Source organism: Mandrillus leucophaeus, unplaced genomic scaffold (genome assembly GCF_000951045.1).
Source record: "Mandrillus leucophaeus isolate KB7577 unplaced genomic scaffold, Mleu.le_1.0 Scaffold1025, whole genome shotgun sequence".
Taxonomy (NCBI): domain Eukaryota; kingdom Metazoa; phylum Chordata; class Mammalia; order Primates; family Cercopithecidae; genus Mandrillus; species Mandrillus leucophaeus.
The window spans coordinates 624,650-630,035 of NW_012098377.1; the positions used below are offsets into that span (position 1 = coordinate 624,650).

General features: G+C 47.0%; 1 long non-coding RNA gene and 1 pseudogene across 1 annotated transcript in view; one reads left to right on the forward strand and one right to left on the reverse strand.

Moving 5' to 3' along the window:
• LOC105537687 overlaps window positions 1-518 on the reverse strand; it is a 4,423-nt gene extending 3,905 nt beyond the window's left edge. The window contains exon 1 of the long non-coding RNA XR_001005761.1: window positions 308-518. This is a non-coding gene — a long non-coding RNA (uncharacterized LOC105537687). The remainder of the gene's footprint in view (window positions 1-307) is intronic.
• A 3,376-nt stretch (window positions 519-3,894) lies between these two features.
• On the forward strand, window positions 3,895-5,127 carry LOC105537704 (annotated as a pseudogene).
• Window positions 5,128-5,386: the final 259 nt, after the last annotated feature.

Here is a 5,386-nt window from a genome sequence, read left to right on the forward strand (position 1 = left end):
CCCGGGAGGTGGAGGTTGCAGTGAGCCGAGATTGCGCCACTGCACTCCAGCCTGGGCAACAAGAGTGAAACTCCATCTCAAAAACAAAAACAAAAACAAAACAAAACAAAACAAAAAAGGGATATCCCTAGTGGGATGGGAAGTAGCCTGGTAGCCTGGGACACTAACTTTGTTCCCATCACATTCTGACTTCCAGTTAGTGGTGAGACCTCAATTATCTTTCCCATTTGGTCAGAAAACCCAGACAGGAAGATGAGCCAGCACCACGACTGACCACCAGGGATTGACAGGCAGAGCCATTACTTACCATCGACTCTGGAAACGTGCCCATGTAACATGCAAGTCCAACAAAAAACATCCAGCCAAGCACAATCATGATCAAATGTAAAACAATTTCTAAGATACAACTGCACAGTGAAAGACTATTCACCAAGATCCTGGCAAAGGAGTGTGCTCACGAAACCTTCAGTTGGTAGAGGTCTCGCATGTCTGTTCGAGTCCTTCGCTCCAAAGGATCCACAGCTCCCTAGTGGAGAAGCTGAAATCTATTAGGGCATTGTGACATCATTGGTCATATGGCCCAGACTCAAAACATACCAGAGACACTGTCCCCAGACCAGCAGCTGCACAGTAAACAGCAACACTAGGAAGTAGGTATTACTGTTAACCCCATTTCACTAATGAGAAAACAGGCTTAGACTAAAGCCTAAGTGGCCTGCACTACAGCACATAGCTGATGCTCCAGATCAGCACCAAGACTTAGGACTCAGCTGCCTCTTGGGCAGCTGGGCTCTTTACACCAGAGGCAGAGATTTGGAAAGGTGTTTTGCTGCTAGATGTATGACATGTGAATAAAACAAACTGAATTATAGGTAAATGAGACAGATGTCTCTATTTCTGTCCCTGCAAAACCTCCCCTCCCCATCTCAAGGGGTTCCTCAGCACGATGGTATACCCGCATCTTCATCACCTTGGGTTAGTTCCTCTCCATTGATTCTCTTTTCTTTACCATCATGAAGCCACAGGTACCCCTGTCCTTTCCTCAAAGAAACCTCCAGATGATACTGTGGCTCCTTCCCTGTCTTACTTCTTAATTTTCTTTTATGACCAAACTTCCTAAACAAGTGGCCCACACTCAAAGCTTTTTCCAATCTACACCTCTCTTCCATGCATTGCATTCTGACTTCTAGCCCCACCCCACTATTAGATACCCTCTCAGAGGTCACCAAGTACCTTTTTTGCTTTTCTGCTACAACATCATGGACATGTAATGTATTTTTCATCTCTGGAATTTTTTTTTTTTGAGACGGAGTCTTGCTCTGTCACCCAGGCTGGAGTGCAATGGTGTGATCTCAGCTCATTGAAACCTCCACCTCCTGGGTTCAAGTGATTCTCCTGCCTCAGCCTCCCAAGTAGCTGGGATTATAGGCACCTGTCACCATGCCGGGCTAATTTTTGCATTTTTAGTAGAGATGGGGTTTCACCATGTTGGCCAGACTGGTCTCGAACTCCTGACCTCAGGTGATCCACCTGACTCATCCTCCCAAAGTCCTGGGATTACAGGCATGAGCCACCACGTCTGGCCTGTTGTGATAATTCCTGCTTCTTTAAATGTCTTACAACTTTTGATTAGATGTTGAACATGGTAAATTTTAGCGCTGAGTGCTGCATTTTGTTGTATTCCTTTCAACAGTGTTAAATGTTATTCTAAGGTGCACTTAAGTTACTTGTGATCAGTTTGATTCTTCTGAGGTTTGTTTTAAGCTTTATGATAGACCAGGAGCAGCCTTTACTCTAGGGTTAATATCCCCACTGCTGAGTTAATGACCACTTTCTCTGAGCACCTTCTCTGAGGCCGACTGTATTAGATTTTTTTTTTTTTTTTAAGACGGAGTTTCGCTCTTGTTGCCTAGGCTGGAGTGCAATGGCGTGATCTCGGCTCGCTGAAACCTCCGCCTCCCAGGTTCAAGTGATTCTTCCACCTCAGCCTCCCAAGTAGCTGGGATTACAGGCACCCACCACCACGCCTGGCTAATTTTGTATTTTTAGTAGAGACAGGGTTTCTCCATGTTGGTTAGGCTGGTCTCGAACTCCCGAACTCAGGTGATCCGCCAGCCTCGGCTTCCCAAAGTGCTGGGGTTACAGGCGTGAGCCACTGTGCCCAGCCTTGATCTTTCAAATCTGTGGAATGTTTCACAATTCGCTGCCCTTTAGGAACTGCAATAAGTGTTTGGCCTACTGCTTTTGGGTGGATCTTTTCCAGGCCTCATCGAGTTTTATTCCATATATGTGCAGACAGAACTCAGCCAGACTCATAAGGGCCCCTGTGGAAAGCTAGAGAGCTTTCTCCATGGAGCTTCCTCTTCTTAGTAATCCATCCTGTGAATTCTGGCCTCTGCTGTACTTTGCTATCTTTCTCTTCAACTCAGTGAAACGCTCAGTTGGGTAACCTCTTTCTGTGCTATAGCCTGAAAACTGCCACCTGGCTGGAGCAATTGTAGGACTCACCTTCACTGGTTTCCTTTCTTTCAATGTACACAGTCTTGTGCTGTCTCTTGTACAAGATCTGAAAACAATTATTTCATGTTTTGTGTAATTTTCTATTTATGAAGAGAAGGTAATTTCTGTAACAGTTGATCCTTCATAGGCAGAAGCAGAAGTGTATGTTCTTGGACAGTCTTGCTTTGTTGTCAAGGCTGGAGTGCAGTGGCAGTCACAGATCACTGCAGCCTTGAACTCTTGGGCTAGAGCGATCCTCCCATCTCAGCCTCCCAAGTAGCTGGGACTACAAGTGTGTACCACCATGCCTGGCTAATTTTTTTTTTTGTAAAGGTAGGATCTTGCTATGTTGACCAGGCAAGTCTCAAACTCCTGGGCTCAAGTTAGCCTCTTGCCTCGGCCTCCCAAAGTGCTGAGATTACAGGCGTGAGCCACTGTGCCTAGCTTACATTATTCTTAATTCTTGCATAATATTCTAGTTTATTTCATCTTGCTCCCAATGATACAGCAGGTTCAGTCCAGTCAGGAGACAGAAAACCACACAGTAAATTGAAAATTTTAATAAAGGGAATTATCAACTAGGAGCAAGTGACTGACTATAGAAGGGATATAAAGTGTTACATATTACAGGAACAGCATATATAGGGAGTAGTCACTACCTCTAGGGCTGAGGCAAAGTACCCAAAGGAAGAAATAAATTTGGAATAGTCCCATCCCCTCCATGGCTGAGATCCAAAATATGTTGGAGGAGCTGTGGACATGACCAACTGGACAGTAGTAGTCTAATGAGCTGCTGCAGGCTAAGTTGGCAATGGGTGCTGGTGGAACTCACTGAAAAATTGTCTCAGTGACACAGGTGTGGAAGCAGTCCACAGTGGAGCCACTGATACTTGACAGGGTGAGTGCCACTAGAAGTTCTCACACATGCCACTGGAAGCCTTGAACAGAATCAGGAATAGACACACACTGGAACTAGGAAGAGAAAGCCCTTCCTCTTGTAGTATCCTCCGAAGGCCCTCTACTGACAAAATGTTAGCATTCCACTAACGAGGAAGAAATGCTTACAGGGCCCAGCTTCATTATGGTACAGCAAGCAATCAATGGTGGATTTGGAACTGAAAGGCAATAAATAACTGGCATAATGTACATTCAGATTTTTTCCCCAATTTTTACCACCATAAACAATGCTGTGATTGTTAAAATTTCTGGCCCCAGGCTTGTGGTAGTGCCACGGAGATGGCAGGAGCTGGAGGTGGAGCAGGAACTTGCAGTGAAGGTCAAGAGTGCCCATGCACATCCATGCTACCCTTGGCCAGCAGAATGGATGGTGGGGCCTGGGGCCTGAAGACAACTCCCTGACCACTGAAGTTGTTTGTGGCAGTGGGCATGGGCGTGATGGATGGCAAGACAGGGCTGTTCCGAGGTCTGAGCCTCCGACTGATGTGACCCCTCTCCTTTGTAACGGGGGCAGCAGGAAGGTTTTCCCTCCAGATGAAATCAAGCAGGTTTCCAATAAGGATGGATACGAAGACTTCTCTGAAGCAGGCAGTGAAGGAGACCTCCTAGGGGATGATGATGCAGTGTGTGTCCTGTATGTTGGCCCACCCCCTGCATGCCATCTCAATGTGCTGCATGGTCTAATTTGTGGGATGGGAGGTCAAGTACAGTGGTGTCCTGAGCTCCACTGAGAAGATTTTCAAAGAGGAAGGGCTGCTGGGATTCTTTGTTGGCTTGATCTTTCATCTCCTGGGTGAAGTAGTTTTCTTGTGAAGCTATAACCTGCTGGCCCACTTTTATCAATGACTACCTGGTAGATGACAGTGTGAGTGACACCTAGGGGGGCTGAGAAATGACCAGAATTGGGGTTCCCAGTTAGGCCAGGCCCTGTCCATCCAGAGCTACATCAAGTTTGTGATGGAGATTGCAGTGAGCACACTGACCTCCCCTTTCCTGCTGGTCGGCAGCCTCATGGCTGTGAACAACTGTGGGCCACAGGCTGGGCTCTCGCCTTACTCGCTGGTGTTCAAATCCTGGATTTACTGCTGTAAGAAGAGCTGCAGGGCCAGCTCTTCTGAGGCTCCAGCCTGCTTTTCCACGAAGTGTCATCATGCTTTGACCTGGAGCAACCTGAGTCATCTTCAAAAAAAACACGCTGTCTCAACCTGGCCACTGTGGGTGAGGCCTGATTATCTCAGGACACCTGCAAGATGACTCCAATGCAGCAACAACCAGATGTGCTCCAGCCCAGCTGGGCTTCAGTTTCCATATTTGTCATGTGTTTGTCCAGATGTGGGGTCAGATGGGGGTGGGGCTGTACCCTGGGGATTAAATCACCTGCCAAACCTGGGGGAGGTGGGGGCTAGGTGGGGAATTGGCAGAATCCCCATACCTCCCAGATTTGCTGAGTCTGCCTGTTCAGAGGGCCAGAGAATGGCTTTTGGAGGCCCAGATTGGCTGGGGAAAGGCTAATTAGGTCAGATCCCACCCCTGTCCAACCCCCTAGTTGGTCCAGCTCCTATCTTGCAGCTCAGTTGAAAGCATCATTCTTCTGCACAAGGCCACTATCATGTTTCAGCCTGTGCTAGGAGGCAAATGTTAGGCTCTGCCTTTATTTTTCTCAATACTTCTTTTGATACAAGGGCAGTACCTTCCTCTGAATAGGCAAGCATGTGATTAGTCAGAATGTGTCCCCCTCAACTGAACAATGAGATCACTTGGACTCAGCACCGGGGCCCTGTCTCTTATACACATCTAGATGTGTATAAGAGACAGCATTGGGAGTTATACCTGATGTAAATGATAAGTTGATGGGTGCAGCACACCAACATGGCACAAGTATACATATGTAACAAACCTGCACGTTATGCACATGTACCCTACAACTTAA